This window comes from Cannabis sativa, chromosome 3, assembly GCF_029168945.1.
Source record: "Cannabis sativa cultivar Pink pepper isolate KNU-18-1 chromosome 3, ASM2916894v1, whole genome shotgun sequence".
Taxonomy (NCBI): Eukaryota; Viridiplantae; Streptophyta; class Magnoliopsida; order Rosales; family Cannabaceae; genus Cannabis; species Cannabis sativa.
In genome coordinates this window covers 75,471,730-75,493,799 of record NC_083603.1, presented here as the reverse complement: position 1 = coordinate 75,493,799, position 22,070 = coordinate 75,471,730, and positions in this window count along the sequence as shown.

The window sequence follows — 22,070 nt, the reverse complement described above, 5'->3', positions numbered from 1 at the left end:
AAGTATTTTGTATAGACAGTAAACTTTTGTAAATGGTTTTGTAATCGGGATCCCGAGTCTTTTGTATAAATATTTTACAAGTTTAATTAAAAAGCAAAAATTTTAATTAATCACGTTTTCCATAAACCTTGTTGATTAGCAACGAGCTGCACAGTATGTTTAAAAATCACGTAATACGCCTATGCTAGTTAGGGTGTTACATATTCCATGTGAATGGATTAAACCATAGTTCTATTGGCTTTCTTCTTAGTTTTTTATCTTGACAATCCATCACTTGTTTAAACTCACAATGGATTTTAATCACTAGTGTCTCCCAAGTCATGAGAAGGTGAGTTCCTAGAAACTCTCCCACTACGACAAGGTACCGTGAATTATGTCTAAGAAAACTAAATGGTATTAACCTCTTTGGTTGTGACAAGACAACAGAGGCAATGGGATTATCATATGTCAAATAAGATAATAGAACACTTTTGGAATCAAGAATTAAATATCTCCTTTATTTGCTACTTTATTTTCAGACTTAGTCATTATCTTAGAAAAGTAGTATTTGTATGAACAAACACTTTCTTATCTATTGACTATGGGATGGTCCACCCCTAATCACTTAGAATAGCTAACAAACCATGGTTAAGAGTTCTAGCTTTTCTTAAGATTTTGATTAGGTCATCCAAGAATCTAGTAATGATTTACATTAAGTATACAACCATTACTTCATTCTGAAATTGTATTACCATAGAAGGAATTAGGCAACGACTACTAACTAATCATCAACATGCAACTCGAAATTTCTGGGGAGGTAAGTTTGGATATAATTCAAAAATTAATTTAATGATCTTTGAACTGCATATCAACTAACTATTTCTCCACCCCTATCAGTTCGCAAGATCTTTAACCACTTACCTTATTGGTTTTAACCATTGCTAGAAATTAATGAAATTTTTAAACATTTCAAATTTCTTGCTAAAAGGTATAATGTAGAGTTATTGTTTTAAGAAAACAACGAAAAAACTCATATCCACTTCTGAATGTACATCCATCTGCGAATGAGATGAACTACTTTCAGTGGATATAGGCATATTAACTCTTTGCAGAGATTGATCTTGTCAAATCCACTATGAACAAGATACAAATGCCATAGATTAAAAAATATGTGGTAGTGTCTTTTGATGACATAGGTTTAGTTACATAAAAGAGTTCTTAGAATACTGCAAGTGGATCCTTGTCACAGAATACCTAACTCATATTCCATATAGTTTTAATCCATTAATAGAAGATGGATATTAAACACTTGAGAAAGTGTAACTGTATTGTATTCTGGAATTAGAAATATAAGAAAATTTCTATTTGGAATCTAAAATTAAAGTCAAAGACTTAAATTTATACCAAATATAATGAGTAATTCTATCTTGGACCAGCACTACTAATACAAACTCTAAGTCAGATTTGCCCATACAAGTAGGAGATTTCTAAGATTGAGGATTTATATCAATTGGGAATAGAATTTCGGGATTATAATCATATGCGTTATTTAATTTCTTAAGAGAAAATATAATGACATGAAATGATTTATAGACCATTCATCCAATGATATATTATTGAGCTAATTCGAAATGAATAAGCTAAGAGGAATTAGGATAATTTCGTTTATAAATAAGAATCCAACGATGCTTCAATTAGCGAAAGACAAAGTAATCTTATTTATGTAATCTTCTTGTTTCATATTGTAAAAATACTAGTCTAAGGTGTCATCAATTGATGAACAGCTAGATGTTGCATATACAATATTTATCTTTCGAGATCTTACACTATTATGTATGTCTAATGGTGAAAATCCATTAGGGATTTATCTCATTAGAAAAACAAACATGTTAGACCAACAATGAAGATTCGAAATTAAACTACAACTTAATAACAGAAAATAACATGGTTCAATATAAATTCATACACAATTCAGAAATTATAAGCATATAGCAAGTAGGAATGACTAGTGAAAATACTAAAACATACAATCCTAAATAATTTCCAAGGTTTTCAACAAACTGATACAGTGTCCCGGTAGGCGAGAGTCAAAGTATCATTTATTGAATAGAGTTGTCAGCTCATCTAAAATAGAAACCATTCTAGCAACCTTTTATTCGATCAAAATAAGAATCCAACGTTGTCCCGATAGGCGAGAGTCAAGGTTATTCTCATTTTATGAGCTTCCACCATTGTTTCATGTTTTATGAGTTTATCTCTAAGTAGTCACTGTAGGGGAGAGTCTAAATAGAGACGAAAACTCACAAAACACTTATCAAATGAAATCTTACGGTGTTAAATGCGTTCAACGAATAACCATCCATAGGGGGACGAAGTCTAGCATCTCGAGGTTATATTGAATACATTTAACTTTTGTAAGACCAACAATGGAGATTGAATATCTTAATAATAATCAAGCTCATTATTTAAAGTGAGTTGTATTTTCTTTGATTCTCTTTATTTAAATTATTTATTTTAAATATATATTTATTTTACTTAGATGGATATGAAAATAACGTTAATTATTTCCATCTTAGTAATAATTTCCAATAAATATTTAGAAAAATATTCAATTTAAGTTGTTACAAAATTAATTTAAAATAATTTACAACTCAAATTTAATTTTCTATAAATATATATTGCATTTCGAAAAATTAAAGTATTCTAGGATACAATTTTCGAAAATGCATGTTAAAATAAAAAATAAATCCTGGAAAAATTATTCTAATTTAATGTTGGCCCAAAATTAATTAATAAAATTAATTTACAACAAAAAATATAATTTTCCTATTTAATTAAAAATATAAGAAAATTTCAAATATTTAAGTATGATGATGAAAATCAACTTAAATATTAATTTTCTATTTAATTAAATACACTAGAAAAATACTTCAAGCAAAAATATCATCTACCTAGATTTTCCTTTGACTAATTAATTCAATTTCTAATAATATACTTTTTGATTCAATTTATTTTAAATTAATCAATAAATGAAAAAATCATTGATTTAAGTTTGTCCAAAATTAAAATAAATAATTTACAACTTTAATCTATTTTTCAAATAAAATTCGAAATTCCAGCATTTAAGAAATGCAATTTCGAAATTTGATTAATAAAATAAAGAAAAAATATATTTTGAAACATATTTAAATTTAGTTGAAAAAATAAATTTCAACTAAAAATAATTTTCTATTTAATTAAGTATCATGAAAAAGAAATATTTAAGTATCATGATGAAAATCAACTTAGATATTTAATTTTCAAATTAATTAAATGTATTAAACTCAAGAAATAAATAATTAAGTGTAAAGAAGGCTAAATTATTAATCTCTAGTTTAATACTAGGAAAATATACTTGAAATAAATTGTACCAAAATTAAGTATTTAAATAATTAATTTCACAATGTATAATATTTTCCTATTTAATATTAGAAATAATAAGTAGTCTAGAAATAACTATCTAGAAAATATCTTATTTGACTAAGTACCTTTTCCACAAAATTTGAAAAAAATATCTAATTTAAGTTGTATTAGAAAAAATCTAGAACTTAAATATTTTCAAATTTAAATTTAATTAAATATCAAAAATTAAGTTGTAACCACTTAATTTAAAAAATATTCCACTTTAAGTTAATATTCGAAAAGATATTAACTTAAAAAATATTTAAAATATTTCATTTTAAGTTAATATTCAAAAAGATATTAACTTAAAAAATATCTAAAGAATCTTAATAACCAATGCCTAAAATTCCTCAACTTAATTTTGAAATTTTAAATCCAAAAGATATTCAGATTTAAGTTGGTTAGTTGTAGATAACTAAATTTACAACTTAAATAGGAATATTTAATGAAAAATTTAAATTAAGCTTCAGAAAGAATCTAGATGGTTATAATTCTATATTTAATTAAATACAAGAAAATACATATAGTTTAGCTTAGAATAAAAAATTCTTTAAACTATAGGTTGCTAATCAATTTTATTAGGTTAAACTAGTTTAATTAACGTAGTACAGTTATTCAAATTAGGCAAATGGGCCTTCACAATTGGGGTGGTTCATGTGAGGGGGTGCTGGGTTCAGTATGTCGTACCCACTACTATGGCTCCCAACTCTCACACAAGGCCCAAAAGAAAGGAATTTAACCTTAAAATGAACAACTGTTATTAATTGACTAAGCCCAAAAACTAAATGGGCCTAAATAAAATCTATCAAGAACTATGACATTTTATTTAGCAACATTAACCTATATGCATCTATAATGAAATTAAACACATAGGCTCACACAAGCACACTTTGGATGAGTCCTATCATGTTGCTAGGTCATACACAATTATTTACTTGACCAAGGGAGCCATCAGATCATTAGATCTGGCAAAAAGTAACCATGGCTATTTGCAATCAAGTAATAATAGGTTTTGAAAACTTACAAACAAGCTAAAACAGATACTCCTGCAACAAGGTTAGCTTGATAGTTGGATGTAGGATTTATTTAATTTTAAATAAATCAATAATTTCGAAATAATTAATTAAATAAAAAAATTTATTTTCAAAAATTTTAAAAAAATTTGAAAAATTCGAAATTTTAAAAAAAATTAAATTTAAAATTAAACCTACAATTTTGAAAAATTAGGTTTCAACCAACCTAAATATGATTTCAAAATTTGCTAACTACTTTTAAAATTTAAATGTTATTTTATAAATAAAAATTAAATAAAAAATTAAAAAAGATAAATGAATATCTTTTTCAGATTTTAAATGTAATTTAAATAAATAAAATAACCAAATTTAAAAGTTAGCAAAATATCTTACATCTTTTTAAAATTACATGATTATTGTTATCTTATTTTAAATTTAAATAAGGTCAAATTATTTTAAAAAAAATTAAATTTAAAATATTTAAAATCTGACCTTAAATTTAAAAATAAGATAAGATATAATCAAATTTAAAAATAAGATAGATTATTAAGCAAATAAGATAAATACTAACTATTTTAAATTCAAATTACACTAATATCTTGAATTAAATTTAAAAAATATTAAATTAATTCATAATGATATTTAGAATTGAATTAGGAATAAGTATAAATACAGAACTACACAAAAAATCGGAAGTTAATTCCATGAAAAAGCATGAAAAAACGAAGAAAAATGAAAAAATTGTGAGCTGTACGGACAGTTTTTGCGATCGCAGGAAAATTTCAGCACAACTCCAATTTTTTCGAAACTTCAAAAAATCATAACTAATTAAAATTAAATCGAAATTGAGTTCTGTAAAAAAGTAACTTGCTTAATTTTTCCCATACTATCCAATAAAAAAAATTCCAGAAACAAATATTCAATTATTTTTTACGAAAATTCACAAACATCAATCAATCATCAAATAACACTCAATACAACATGATACCATCCAAAAAACAAACAAACAATCGTTTTAAAGTCCAAATTTCTTGCAAGTAAATCAAGTACCATGGCTCTGAGGCCAGTTGTTAGAATTTATTTTACCAGGATCTTAGATCTACTCACAAGTATATTTATTAACACCCTAAATATGAATTTTCTAAAACGATAAAATAAACACATATAAAGTTTAGGAAACCTTACATTGGGTGCATCGGAATATAATGACTCCTTCCGTTCAGATATCTAGCCCTTGATTCCTTTTTGTAGCAGAGCATTATCAATATCTGAACCTGGATCTCTTTCTCTGAATCTTTGGTGCTGAAACTCCTTCTTGCTGAAAGTCTTTCTTCACGATCTTCCTCACTATGGTTGAGGTATCACTTGCTGTGCGTGGGCACTACTCATACACTAAGTATTTCGAAATCTCAATGAGGAAGAGAGAGAGAGTGGGTTCGGCCAAAGATAGGGAGAGAGAAGGCTCAGGTTTTTCTGAATCAGAAGTGTCAGAAGAAAAGTGTGTTATTTTCCTGAAGCCTTCACTATCTATTTATAGCATTCCACTAGGGTTAGGTTGAATTATTTGGTATTAAAATAATAAAAATATCAGAGGTAAATTCCTATAAAAGTGGTCGGTCCTATACTAGTGGATTTGGGCCTCACTTTTTGCAATTTTGCAGTTTTATCTTTTCTGCATCTGATTTTCTCAAAAATGCCAATTTTCTAATTCAACCATTTAAATGCCAATTCTAACTATTTAATAACTATAAATAATTATTAAATAATATTGTCATTTATCATATTTATTAATTGAACCATACAAAGTATCATAATTAACAAATATGCCCCTAAAACTCTTTCTTTACAATTTTGCCCTTACTTAGTGAAAATTTCACAAATAGACATAGTCTAATTTGAGAATTATAATTGATTAATCAAAACCAATTACATGAGTCTTACAAGCAATATTATCTCAATTAGTGCGGGGACCATGGGTCTATATAACCGAGCTTCCAATAAGTAGATCAAGAATTTATTACTAAAATTCACTGACTTATTAATTCTTCGTTGAATCCACGCATAAAACTTAGAATTGCACTCTCAGTTATATAGAATGCTCTATATGTTCCACCATATAGACGCATCATTAGTTATCCATTGTTATAATCCTAATGTGATCAATGATCCTCTATATGAATGATCTACACTGTAAAGGGATTAAATTACCGTTACACCCTACAATGTATTTATTCCTTAAAACACTTGACCCCGTATAAATGATATTTCAGCTTATGTGAAATGAGTACTCCACCATTTATCTTCGTTTGGTCAAGCTCGAAGGAGATCATCCTTTGCTTACTATTCGCCAAATAGAAGCTATAGATTCCATGTTTATGATAGCGCTCCCACTCAATTGCACTACCGTGTTCCCAAAATGTACGTATCACCCTGACCTAAAAGTAGGCTTAACTAACAAATCAAAGAACACGTATAGCCTTTCAAGATTGAGCCTAATCATAACAGGATTAAGATCATTTGATCTAGGATCAACTAGGCGATATTGACTTGAATAGATATTACGGTAAGTTTAATAAATCTAAGTCAAAGTTCAATATCGGTCCCTTCCGATGCATACTCCATGCATCCAACCTGAGCTTTACTTTAACCAATGCTCTGGAAAGAATATAGCACTTCTCCAAATGCAAGTAAACTCTGGTGTAGATTATCATATCAGTAAAACCCTATGTCTGATAAATCTAGGAAACTTTATTCACATAGTCATGTTTACTTTCCAATGTGTTGACGAGACAATAAACAGGATCAAGTATGTGAAAAGGGTTTCAGATGAATTTATACATTATGTACATATAATCATGAAATAAATCATGTGAACCATGCAATATTAAATGTTATTTCTGATCTATATTAATAAGTAAATCTGATTATATTGAAATGAGTTTTATTTAGTGCATAAAACCCAACAATAACACTCTTGAGATCAAACCTAATCATGTCATGATTAAGATCATTTGATCTAGGATCAAGTAGGTGATATTGAATTGAATAGATATTACGGTAAATTTATCATATCTAATCAAAGCTCAATATCGGTCCCTTCCAATGTATACTCCATACATCCGATACTGCTAGACTTTGCCAATGCCCTGGAAAGAACATAACACTTATCTAAGGTGTACGTATACCTATCGCTGATTATCATGCCAGTCTAAATCCAGTGAACTGACAAATCAGGGAATTAAACTTTTGAACATATAATCATGATTATATTCCATTGTGCTGACAACACTATAATCATGAACAAATACATATGTTCTGGACCTAATAGAATATATAATCATGAAATAAATCATGTGAACCATGCAACATAAAATGATTTTTGATCTTTATTAATTAGTAAATCTGATTATATTGAAATGGATTTTATTTAGGGCACAAAACCCAACATTTGAGCCCAGAGGCATCGGTGGCCTTGTGTGCCTGAGTAGATCTACTAGCTAGATTTGTGCTTTTTTGAGGAGGCACGAGAGTTGTACGGCTTTGAGGGTCACCCATTTTTGTCTTTCCCTTGTCCTGTACAGAATTAGAGGTTCCAACATCAGCAAGGTTTTCCCTGTTGTTTCCCTTGACCCATTCCATCGAAGGGTCATCGTCAAAATATTCTTCATTTAGATCTCTAAACTTATCTTGGAGGAGAGAAATCATTCTCACAATTCTCTGAGAAATCTTTTCTTGATGGGCCAACTTCTATTGGGTCTCGAGCAACTTCTTAAACACTCGATCAACCTCAGGGTCTTGCTCATAATATTACCCATCCTTGTAGTACCTGTCTTTGACGCGGTCTCCATCGTCATCTTCTTTCTTCTCTCCAACGTTTTGGTTATTGTTGACACGTTTAGGTTGCTTGTTGGGGTCACGTTCTTGGTCGTCAGCTTTTGATATATCCCCTTCCCTCACATTACTTGGTTGAGCATGCTCTGGAGAAAGAGGGTTTACATCTTCTATAACAGCATTGAGACTGCCTTGAGGAGTAGTTTTGGTAACTATTTTTTAGGAAAAACCATGGCTATAGCAACACTGTGGTTTTAGGTCTTCCTTCAGCTCTCAATGAAAGCACCAAAATATTTACCAAGATTTTCAGAAACTAATATATTGAGAGCTTAAGAAATAATAAAATGCAATATAAAGAAGATGGAGATTTTTACGTGGTTCAGGCATTAACGAGCCCTAGTCCACAAGTCAGTCTATTAGCCTCAAAGGGCGTATTTGAGGTTTTTACAATGTTTATGCAAGAAGCCCTAACTTTGTACTCTTTATTTCTCTTGAAGAAGAAGAAAGCTTAGAGCAATTTTAGCAGAGCTTTGGCTATCATTGTTTTGATCCCCCCCCCCCCCCCTTCGTATAAAAATAGAAGGGTATTTATAGGCTAAAGGTTGAACATGAACATGCCTATGACCTACCTAGGGTTTCCACAACAAGCCCATTAAGGGTAAAATATATACAATGAGAGTTCACTATTGGGCCCCTTGGATGAATTTGTACTCATGCGTTGAAGTAGTTGGACAATAGGGGACCACCATCTGTACAAGATGCATGTTGCCAAAAGGTTTTACCTTGAAAAGTAATTTCCTGGAATAACGTTCTAGCAAAAATGTGTAGGAGGTGTGCATACTACCATGGCCTGACAAAGGGAACAAGATCCGATGCCGTATCAGAAAAAGCATAACTGCCCTTGGGCGAGCCGTGTTCATTTCGAAGGTAGACATTCACATTCTTTTTGGGCAATTAGCATCCATGATAGGACCTTCGAGTACCCTTCTGGGTATCGGTTGGGCGACCTTTGAGCGAGGGCCACTCCAGATCTTAGAGTGGTAGTAAGTCTTCTTTGTTCTAGAAGTTGAAATAAGGTAGTATGGATCTCCGTATATCTCTCGGTCTTCACCTATTCCCGAATCCGCGGAGCTTCTCCATGGCTTGATTTAATTGGGGGGTTAATTAATGAGATGTTAAAATTGTATCTTCCCTTTTATGCCACGTGTCTCTCGTCTGGAAACACAAGTAACACATATACATAGTTTCGTCTAACATTCCGTTAAAGAAATCTATCTTAATGTCCACTTGTTAAATCTCATAATTGAGAGCAGCTATTATCATTAGGTATGTGAATGAATTTGAGTATGGCTATTGTACGAAATGTTTTCTCATAGTTCACACTTTCTCTCTGAGTATAATCCTTTGTAACAAATCTAGTTTTATAAATTTTGACTTTTCCATCTGCACCTCTCTTCTTTTTGTAAATTTATTTGCACCCAATGACTCTTTCTTTCCAACATGATTTTTTTCTTGTTCTTACACAGGTTGAAGATCTTGTGTTAGTCCACATCCCCACATGTCACTCTCATAGGCCTGTGTATGTACTATTGATAAATTTTTAATATTTATATTTATATAGAGAAAGAAAAAGAGATAGAGAGATAGAGAGATAGAGAAAGAGCGAAAGAGAAATATATACAAATATAGAAAGAGAGGTGTTGAAAGAAATACCAGCAGAGATGAAGTAGAGGCTAGTGGGTGGTGCTCGGCGAAGGTGAGGCCGACTGGTGGTGCTTCGATAAGGTAAATGCTTGAGAAGCCAATGCTAGGTGATGAGAAAGGAGAATATCAAGAATGAGAGGATGACATAGGGTCTGAGTTATTTTTATTAATGAAAAACATCAGTAAGGACTTTGTAGTCACTGTTAATAGTATCAGTGACGACTTTACAATCTATCAGTGACGATAAAATCCTCACTGATATGTTGCAAGGGAAATTGCCATCCAAACTTAACAGTCAATTTCTTTTTTTGATAAAAAAATATTAATGATTACATTGTTGTCACTGAAGATCCATGTCGTCACTAATTTTTTTGTATGGATATATATTTTTGAAAAAAAAAATATTTTTACTAGTGATAACATTATATGTGACAATATTATCATTTCATCACTGTTAGTGAATCTATCAGTGATAGAAGTGTTGTCACTAATACTGTCGTTACTACTGATACATAATGTAATATAGTGAGTGTACCCTCATCATACATATAAAAGATATATTTAGAAATGTACTTTTTTCTTGTATGTAAAAATGCAGTACCAAATATTTATCCTTTTATACCTACCGAAAAAATAAGGACTTGCCAAACCGAAGAAGTTGTAATTTTATAAAACACATAGGTGTGTATTTGGTAGATCCTTTGACTTTTGAAGACTCATGAGTGGGTAATCATGATCAACAACTCCCCTTGAATTTTTAGTATCAGACACAAAAATAAAAAAAAATAAAAAAACACTTAAAAAAATATTCATTTACAATAATGTCAATACCACCATAAAATTATAGATATATTAATGACACGTCATTAAACACGATCATAATAAAAATAAAAGGAAGCAAGGTTATAACTTGGTAGCTAGCAGCTAACTAATCCCATTGATCTCTCTCCAAGATATAGCCGACAAGAGCTTCTCATATTGCAAAGAAAAAGCCAAATTCAAAGTCCATTGCCACTTCCTGAAGATATGCAAGAGAAAGTGAGAATTGAGTTGGAGCTCGTGTATGCACAATCAACCATAATGGATCTATGTGTTTGGGTGGGTGGTCATCTACATAAGCAGCATTAGTAGCCAAGAGTATTAGTACTATTCAAAGCAAAGTGACATGTGAATTAATTCTATTGACTGTGAAATCCATAAGCAAAACTAAATATCTTCTTGTTTTCCCTTAATTAATCAATTTTTTCAATTTAAATATGACTCTGAATCATATTCCATTAACGAATTTACGAATAAGTACAATTGCTAATAGTACTTAAGCACATAAAAAGACATTATTTTAAGAAATTACTATACATATAGATTAATATATACATGGACCTATTGATGAATATTCTCAAAATTATAATATTAATATGATTATTATTAATATACATTATGAAAGGAGTATAATAGAAGTAATTGTTTTCTCCCATGCTTCTTTACTGTACTTTTTTTAGAAACTCTATCTTGTATAGGGCGTGTGAGTTAATAGTACTTTATAGCATTGACTTAATTTTTTAATTTTTTTTAATATTAATAGAGTACAAAAAATTAAATTATAAGAAAATGAAAGTTTTATGGAAGATAATCAATTACTTAATTATTGGTCAAACTCAAACTCATTTGGAGGATAATTATCGGTATAATCTATATATAGATGACAAATTAGAAGTTTGATTTTATAATTATTAATGCCAAATAATTAAGAAAAGAATGAAAGTTGGCAAACCGCATGGGATTAATTTCCATTTTGTATGAGTTGTCCATTGCTTGTGTACGCATAAAGCTAGACCAGACTGGTTCAATCCCTGAAACAACGCCTTCCCTTCATTACGTGCCCTCCTATACCAAAACACTATAATTTTTCTATTCATATGTATCTTTTAAGGAACTTTACATTACATACATATATATAGTAAGAAAATTGTTTTCATAAATGAATTATATGAAAAATTTGATTGATATACATACAAAATTTTAAATAAGTGACGCTCGTAGTACGTATGATAACGTCCCTATATATTTTATATATAAAGAAAAATTTGATTTCTATTTCAAATCGCATATCTCGCTCTATATATAAACTCTTAAGAAAACCTTGAGAAGATATGTATAACATTACATGTTACTCAATTTATACACATTTAAAAATTTGTGTCTAGTACTATATCAACCATATATGTATACATAGATTAGTGCACATAAATTAATGTTCGTTAATTGAGTATTTTGGTTATATACTATTATATTATTTTATTATGTAACAGATCGAGCTGTCACATAATCGCAGCTCATCTTAGTAAATATATATATATATATATCATATATCATATATTTAGGTATATAATTGATGGGGTCATCCCAATATATATAACTATAAATAAATATGTACATATATGATTCAAAGTTTGACAAAAGTACTGCTTTTATTATAATAGCTCACCCAGCTTTGTTCCTTGAACGTTAAGGAAGATTCATTGGAACAAACAATAAGAATATATTGCTCCACAATTCTGCTCCCTCTCCGCATCAACAGGCCCTATATTATCTTCCAAATTAACTCCTCTCTCTCTCTCCCTCTCTCACTTATATATTATTAATAAAAGTATACTTTTAAGAGAGAGAGAGAGAGAGAGAAAGAATAAGAGAGAGAGTCTCATGGTACAAGCAAGCACAGCTAGAGTTTGATCATATGTCAACTCTCTCATCAGCTCTACAATATATTTCTTAAGCTAAATTGACTAGAAAACCACAATATTATTCAAGGCGTTTTAGCATAAATATTTATATACTTTCTTATCAAACTCTCGTTTCTCTCTCTTCCTCTGTTCATCTATATGCAATAATCTGTCCATATGATCTCCTTATTATTATCATTCATATTTTCTCTCTTTTATTGTTATGGCTCTTATCCTCAAACTTAATTATATAATTCTTTCTCACTTCTTTAGGCTCATTCTTTGTGTCTCTTTCTTGTTAATCTTAATCATTAACATTGGATGGTCCGGTTTCAATACCAGTAATGTCCTAAGTTCCAAGGCAAGTGCTACATTGTTCGCTACTACTACAAATCACGATCATCATCATCATCATCATCATTACCAGTACTACTACTCATCCCTGAGCAGCAGTACTAGTAGTGGTAACAGGAAATTGCTATTGTCAAGTTCCAAGTTTGACTTTTCTCCTTTTATTCATCTGCAACATCATCACCATCGACATCTGCCGGCGGAGCCAGACCCAGGCGACCCTCGGATCGACCCACGTTATGGTGTTGAGAAGCGCTTAGTCCCCACTGGACCAAACCCTTTGCACCATTGATCATATATCGATCGGCAAGAGGTTTTTTTTTTTTTTTTTTTTCACTTAAAGTCTGGTAATATTCTTCTTTGTAATTTATTCTTAACCCCAAAGAAATTGGAAAAAAAAAAAGGCCATGTCTAGTGGATTTGTTCATTTACTTGTATGGATTGTACACTGATATATGTTTAGGGAGAGGTACTGAAAAAAATCCTTGATTTGAAAGAAAGAGAAAGAATCATAGTGATCAATATCTAAACTCCATTAATTAATTTGGATCAAGTTATATGTATCTTCAAATATATTATCTATTTTATTAGTTTTTATTGGTTTTTTTTGCCATATAATTATTACGTATGTAAATGGTAATTCTTATGTAAGTATATCTTAATGGTTTTTCTTATTAATACCAAAAAGAAAGAAAATTTTGTCACTGAATCACATGTCATTAGTAGTTAATATTATGTTTATTTATACGTTAATTATTTCTATTAAATTTGTTATATATTTTATTTTGGAGTGTGAAAGCAAGAAAGGTAACTGTGACGGCACGGCATATAAATATATTTATTAATCATCGGGAGTGAGGAATGTGTTGCCCTGATGGGATCATTTAATTATTGATGAGGTCTGTTAAGGGTTGACTATACAGCAACTATACATATAGTTGGACTTTAATTTAGGCATCCAAATACAAATACAGCCCAGCATAGGAGTGCCTCTTTTTCTTTTCTTGAATAGACTTAGCATAGGAGATCCTCAACTTAAGTTTCTCAAACATTTTTACTCCTCCATATATAATAACAGGGCCGGCTCAAGCATTTTGGGGGCCTTGTGCGAAATTTTAAAATTAGGCCCTTTAAAAAAAAAAAACCATGTACATTAAAACTACAATTCTATTAGTAGCCTTTTTTTTTTTTTTTTTTTTTTAAATTGCTTCATAAATTTTCAATTAATTTTTTTTTATTTATGTATAAATAATAGAAAAAAAAGAAAAAAAAATAGGCTTTCTTTTTTAAAAAAAAAAATAAAAAATTGGGCCTTAGAAAAAGGGGGGCCTTGTGCAATGGCCCAAGCTGCCCAATGCTTGGGCCGGCCCTGTATAATAATGTATATTAATAATTATATTTAGACTGATTTTTTTCTTTTTTATGAACAATATTTATGAAATGGTCAAAGTATGTAGACAAGACCCATAATTTTCATGATCTTAATTAATTAACCATTGATGATATATATGCCAATTTTTAATATAAGTTCCTTTAAAATAGTGAATTCTTTAAAATAGAGAAGGGAATGACTAAAATAGGTCATACACATCAAGTAATCAAGTAATGTATTTTACATTTTTTTAGAGCAATGAACTATTTATTACTCTCAATTTATTTTATGAATTTTTTGTTTGTTATATATATATATTTGAGATAAAATGCTGTTTGTTTTTATATATGTGGATGTGTATAAATTAATATTATATATTTAAAATTAATAAATATAAATTTTAAAATAAAATATTTTAATAATGTAAATAAAAAAATAGAGAAATTAATATAAAGTAAAATGTAAAAGTGTGTGGTAAAATAAAAAAAATAAAATTTTAATAATGGAGTTTTTTTTTTCTTGAAAAAGAGCGTTTATTACTATAATAAAAAGTTAGACCTTATAATCATTATAAATGATATCCACTCGGATAGTTGGCACATCAACAATACCAGTTAAGTTTTGAGCAAAAACCCACTTAGTTACATTGTGTGCCGCACAATTACCAACTCTAGGTATAAAGGAAAAATTACAACTTAACACCTGTCTAGAGAGGCTATTACAATTCAATACATAATTATCAATGCTCCAGAGGAAAACTTTCCTTTGCAAAGCCTTGAAAGCTGTCTCAGAGTCGCTCTCTATAATCACAAAATTCTACTTCCTCTTCACTGCTGTCTCAAGTGCTGGATGGCAAGCTGCAACTTCACCTATAAGAGCATCAGAGAAAACGAGCCTGTTGGAAGCAACCCACAAAATCGTTCCCAAGTGATCCCGATCGAGCTAGAGCCACAACACTCATCGATGAACTTTCCCACTTTAACATTGCAATTGATTTTGATCCAGTCCTTTAGTGGAGGGGACCAACGGGGAGCAGCTTTAGTAGTAGGGGAAGTGACAAGTTGGGATCCATAATCTAGATAACGCATCGAATAATAGAGTCAATATAATGGATGATGCTACTCAAATTATTGTTGTGCCCCTTATCATTGCGGGCTCGCCAAATAGTATCTACCACAATCGGGCGTACAGAAACACTTCCTCAACATTGGCGCCCTTTTGATTTAAACCCCAAAGAAATTTAACCCCGTGCCAAACACGCCCACCTAAATACATAACCAGCATCAAGCCCCATGGGGAGATCTCCATAAGTGGTATGTAAAATTACAAGAGGAAAAGGTGTTCCATCGTCTCTTCTCCTACCCCACACAATGGACAAGCAGTATCTTTGATCTGCATTCTTTTTGCAATAGCAGTACGAATAGGCAGGGCATTAGAGAGGATGCTCCACTGCAGACGCTTATGTCTCTCAAGCACTTTACAATTCCACAATTTGTTAAAAAGGGCCACATTACAATGAGGGGCCCGCTCCATCACTTGGGCTAAATAGGCAGACTTTGACGAAAAATTACCCGAGCATTCCAATGTCCAAATCCACTTATTGTTTCCCTGACCACTCGACTTACCCCCTTTCAAGATATTACTCACTATCTCTGAATCGAGGAGGGAATAGAGTTTTGAGATGTGCCACTCTCGCAAATCCAAAAGCAGGTTTGCAATCTCGTTAACCTGAAACAGGCGATTGGCCACAGGAGTAGGAATGAACTCTTTCCCGTGGATTACCCACGGGTCTTCCCAAACCTTAGTATCCTTTCTATCAGAGATAATCCTACAAGCCCCTTTTTTTAGTATGGTTATAGTTTTAACAACATTTTTCCAAAACCAAGAATCAAAATTTTTAGGTGAGCATTCCATGAATGGAGAGTCTTTCAGGTACTTGGCCTTGAGAACTTTACAGTAGTGACGTTTGAACCAGAGTGTGAGACTCCGTTTCTGTTCATGGGTATAATTCATGGACCCCAAATTCTAAGGATATCGACACTCAAGGCTAGAGGCCTATTACGTGTTATATTATTTATTAAGGAATATAATATTTAAGATTAAAACTGTAATACATTTCGTATTTATTATGAATATAATATATAATAATTGGGAATTATGGACATGTAATAATCTCAATATAATGTGATTAGGAGTTACATATATGTAATAGTTGTAACATAAGACGAGGATTACTCATATTTTGTAACTTCCACATGATCACTAATTAAGTGTGTAAAGAGTGGTTACACAAATTAATTTTTTGAAATTTTAAAACTATAGTTCAAATATAGTTGTTGGGCATTGAATTTTATCATTTGTAATGTGTATAATGTTTGAAATATTTTACCAGGATCTAGATTTACTACCATGTATGTTTCATTAACATCCTAATATGAATTCTCAAACAATGAAATAAACACATATAAAGTTTAGGAAACCTTACATTGGGTGCAGCGGAATATAATGACTCCTCCCGTTCAGATCTTTAGCCCTTGATTCCTTTCTGTAGCAGAGCATCACCAAGATCTGAACCTGGATCTCTTTTTCTCCCTCCTTGATGCTGATTCTCCTTCTTGTTGATTGGATTCTTCACATTCTTACACACTATGATTAAGGTACCACTTGATGTGTGTGGGCACTCACTCTATCACTCAAGGCTGAATAATTGAAGAAGGAAAAGAGAGAATGAAGGTTTGGCTATGGTATAGGTAAGATGGCTCAATTTTCCCGAAGGCAAAAAATTGTTGGAAATTATTTTACCAGGATCTTAGATCTACTCACAAGTATGTTGATTAACACCCTAAATATGAACTTTCTAAAACAATGAAATAAACACATATAAAGTTTAGGAAACCTTACATTGGGTGCAGCGGAATATAATGACTCCTTCCGTTCAGATATCTAGCCCTTGATTCCTTTACGTAGCGAGCATTATCAATATACGAACTGGATCTCTTTCTCTGATTCTTTAGTGCTGAAACTCCTTCTTGCTGAAAGTCTTTCTTCACGATCTTCCTCACTATGATTGAGGTATCACTTGCTGTGTGTGGGCACTACTCTAACACTAAGAATTTCGAAATCTTTAGGAAGAAGAGAGAGAGGGAGTGGTCTACCAAAGATAGGGAGAGAGAGAGGCTGGGTTTTTTTTTTCTGAATGAAAAAGTAGAAAATTTAAGTGTAATTTTCTTGAAGCCTTCACTATCTATTTATAGCATTCCACTAGGGTTAGGTTTGAATTATTTGGCATTAAAATAATAAAAATATCAGAGGTAAAACCCTACAAAAGTGGCCGGCCCTATACCTGTGGATTTGGGCCTCACTTTTTGCAATTTTGCAGTTTTACCTTTTCTGCATCTGATTTTCTCAAAAATGCCAATTTTCTAATTCAACCATTTAAATCCCAATTCTAACTATTTAATAACTATAAATAATTATTAAATAATATTGTCATTTATCATATTTATTAATTGAACCATACAAAGTATCATAATTAACAAATATGCCCCTATAAACTCTTTCTTTACAATTTCGCCCTTACTTAGTGAAAAATTCACAAATAGACATAGTCTAATTTGAGAATTATAATTGATTAATCAAAACCAATTATATGAGTCTTACAAGCAATATTATCTCAACTAGTGGGGGGACCATGGGTCTATATAACCGAGCTTCCAATAAGCAGATCAAGAATTTATAACCTAAATTCACTGACTTATTAATTCTTCGTTGAATCCACGCATAGAACTTAGAATTGCACTCTCAGTATATAGAATGCTCTATATGTTCCACCATATAGACACATAATTAGTTATCCATTGTTATAATCCTAATTTGATCAAGGATCCTCTGTATGGATGACCTACACTGTAAAGCGATTAGATTACCGTTACACCCTACAATGTATCTAATCCTTAAAACACTTAACCCCGTATAAATGATATTTCAGCTTATGTGAAATGAGATCTCCACCATTTATTTTCGTTTGGTCAAGCTCGAAGGAGATCATCCTTTGCTTACTATTCGCCAAATAGAAGCTATAGAATCTATGTTTATGTTAGCTCTCCCACTCAATTGCACTACCGTGTTCCCAAAATGTACGTATCACCCTGACCTAAACAGTAGGCTTAACTAACAAATCAAAGAACACGAATAGCCTCTTGAAATTGAGCCTAATCATAACAGGATTAAGATCATTTGATCTAGGATCAACTAGGAGATATTGACTTGAATAGATATTACGGTAAGATTAATAAATCTAAGTCAAAGTTCAATATCGGTCCCTTCCGATGCATACTCCATGCATCCAACCCGAGCTATACTTTAACCAATGCTCTGGAAAGAACATAACATTTCTCCAAATGCAAGTAAACTCTGTTGTAGATTATCATATCAGTAAAACCCTATGTCTGATAAATCTAGGAATCTTTATTCACATAGTCATTTTTACTTTCCAATGTGTTGACATCACAATAAACAGGATCAAGTATGTGAAAAGGGTTTCAGATGAATTCATACATTATATACATATAATCATGAAATAAATCATGTGAACCATGCAACATTAAATGTTATTTCTGATCTATATTAATAAGTAAATCTGATTATATTGAAATGAGTTTTATTTAGGGCATAAAACCCAACAGAAATTTCATCAACTTTAAGTGTGAGCCATCACTATCTATTTATAGGTAACCACCTAGGTTTAGGTTAGAATTATTTGGCATTAAAATAATAGAAAAATAAATAGTAAAATTCTACAAGTGTGGCCGGCCATAGGATAGTTATTGGGCCCACTTTACAATTTTGCCATTTTGTCATTTTGTCATTTTTCCATCCCATTTTCTCAAAAATGCCAATTTTCTAATTTAACCACTTAAATGCCAATACCAATTATTTAATAACTAAAAATTAATTATTAAATACTACTGTCATTTAAGAAATTTATTAATTAGACTTAATAAAGTCTTTCAATTAATAAATAAGATCTAGAATCTCTTTTCTTCACAATTTTGCCCTTTCATTGTGAAAATTCATAAACTAGACAGTCTAATTTTAGAATTATAATTGATTAATCAAAATCAATTAACTGAGTCTTACAAGCAGTATGGTCTCCGCTAGTATGCGGACCATGGGCCTATATAACCGAGCTTCCAATAAGCAGATCAAGAATTTACCAAGTAAATCCATTGACTTATTAATTCCTTGTTGCATCCACGCATAGAACATAGAATTACACTCTCAGTCATATAGAACGCTCTATATGTTCCACGATATCGATACGCATAAATTATCTATTGTTATAATCCCAATAATCAATGATCCTCTATTGATGATTTACATTGCATAGGGATAAAATTACCGTTACACCATTTTAATGTATTTTATCCTTAAAACACTTGCCCCTTATAAATGATATTTTAGTGAAATAATATAATCACTAAAATGAGATCTCAATCATTTATCTCTATTTAGCAAGCTCGAAGGAAATCATCGTTTCACTTCTAAATACCTATAGAAGCTAAGATTCCATATCTATCATTAGCACTCTCACTCAATTATCTATCATGTTCCAAAATGTACGTATCACCCTGACCCGAAAGTAGGCTTTGTTGGGTTTAGTGCCCTAAATAAAACTCATTTCAATATAATCAGATTTACTTATTAATAAAGATCAGAAATAACATTTTATGTTGCATGGTTCACATGATTTATTTCATGATTATATGTATATAATGTATGAATTCTTTTTAAGTCCAGAACATATGAATTTGTTAAAGATTATAGTGTTGTCAGCACAGTGGAATATAATCTTAATTATATGTTCGAAAGTTTATTCCTTGATTTCTCAGAACACTCGATTTAGACTGACATGGTATAATCAGCGATAGGTATTCTTACACCTTGGAAAAGTGTTATGTCATTTCTAGGACATTGGCAAAGTTTACCAGTATCGGATGTATGGAGTATACATCGGAAGGGACCGATATTGAACTTTGATTAGATATATTAAAACTTACCATAATATCTATTCAATTCAATATCACCTTTTGATCCTAGATCAAATGATCTTAATCCTGATATAGTTAGGTTCGATCTCAAGAGTACTATACATGTTCTTTGATTGGTAGTTAAGCCTACTTTTAGGTCAGGGTGATACGTACATTTTGGGAGCATGATAGTATAATTGAGTGGGAGCGCTACCATAAATATGGAATCTATAACTTCTATAGGAATTTAGAATTGAAACGATGATATCCTTCCAGCTTGGCTAAACATAGATAATGTTGGGTTTTATGCCCTAAATTAAACTCATTTCAATATAATCAGATTTACTTATTAATATAGATCAGAAATAACATTTAATGTTGCATGGTTCACATGATTTATTTCATGAATATATGTACATAATGTATAAATTCATCTGAAACCCTTTTCACATACTTGATCCTGTTTATTGTGCCGTCAACACATTGGAAAGTAAACATGACTATGTGAATAAAGTTTCCTAGATTTAAAAGACATAGGGTTTTACTGATATGATAATCTACAACAGAGTTTACTTGCATTTGGAGAAGTGCTATGTTCTTTCCAGAGCATTGGTTAAAGTAAAGCTCAGGTTGGATGCATGGAGTATGCATCAGAAGGGATCGATATTGAACTTTGACTTAGATTTATTAAACTTACTGTAATATCTATTCAAGTCAATATCGCCTAGTTGATCCTAGATCAAATGTTCTTAATCCTGTTATGATTAGGCTCAATCTTGAAAGGCTATTCGTGTTCTTTGATTTGTTAGTTAAGCCTACTTTTAGGTCAGGGTGATACATACATTTTGGGAACACGGTAGTGCAATTGAGTGGGAGCGCTAGCATAAACATGGAATCTATAGCTTCTATCTGGCGAATAGTAAGTAAAGGATGATCTCCTTCGAGCTTGACCAAACGAACATAAATGGTGGAGATCTCATTTCACATAAGCTGAAATAGCATTTATACGGGGTTAAGTGTTTTATGGATTAAATACATTGTAGGGTGTAACGGTAATCTAATCCCTTTACAGTGTAGATCATTCATATAGAGGATCATTGATCAAATTAGGATTATAACAATGGATAACTAATGATGTGTCTATATGGTGGAACATATAGAACATTCTATATACTGAGAGTGCAATTCTAAGTTCTATGCGTAGATTCAACGAAGAATTAATAAGTTAGTAAATTTTAGTTATAAATTCTTGATCTACTTATTGGAAGCTCGGTTATATAGACCCATGGTCCCCGCACTAGTTGAGATAATATTGCTTGTAAGACTCATGTAATTGGTTTTGATTAATCAATTATAATTCTCAATTTAGACTATGTCTATTTGTGAATTTTTCACTAAGTAAGGGCGAAATTGTAAAGAAAGAGTTTTAGGGGCATATTTGTTAATTATGATACTTTGTATGGTTCAATTAATAAATATGATAAATGACAATATTATTTAATAATTATTTATAGTTATTAAATAGTTAGAATTGACATTTAAATGGTTGAATTTGAAAATTGGCGTTTTTGAGAAAATTAGATGTAGAAAAGATAAAACTGCAAAATTGCAAAAAGTAATGCCCAAATCC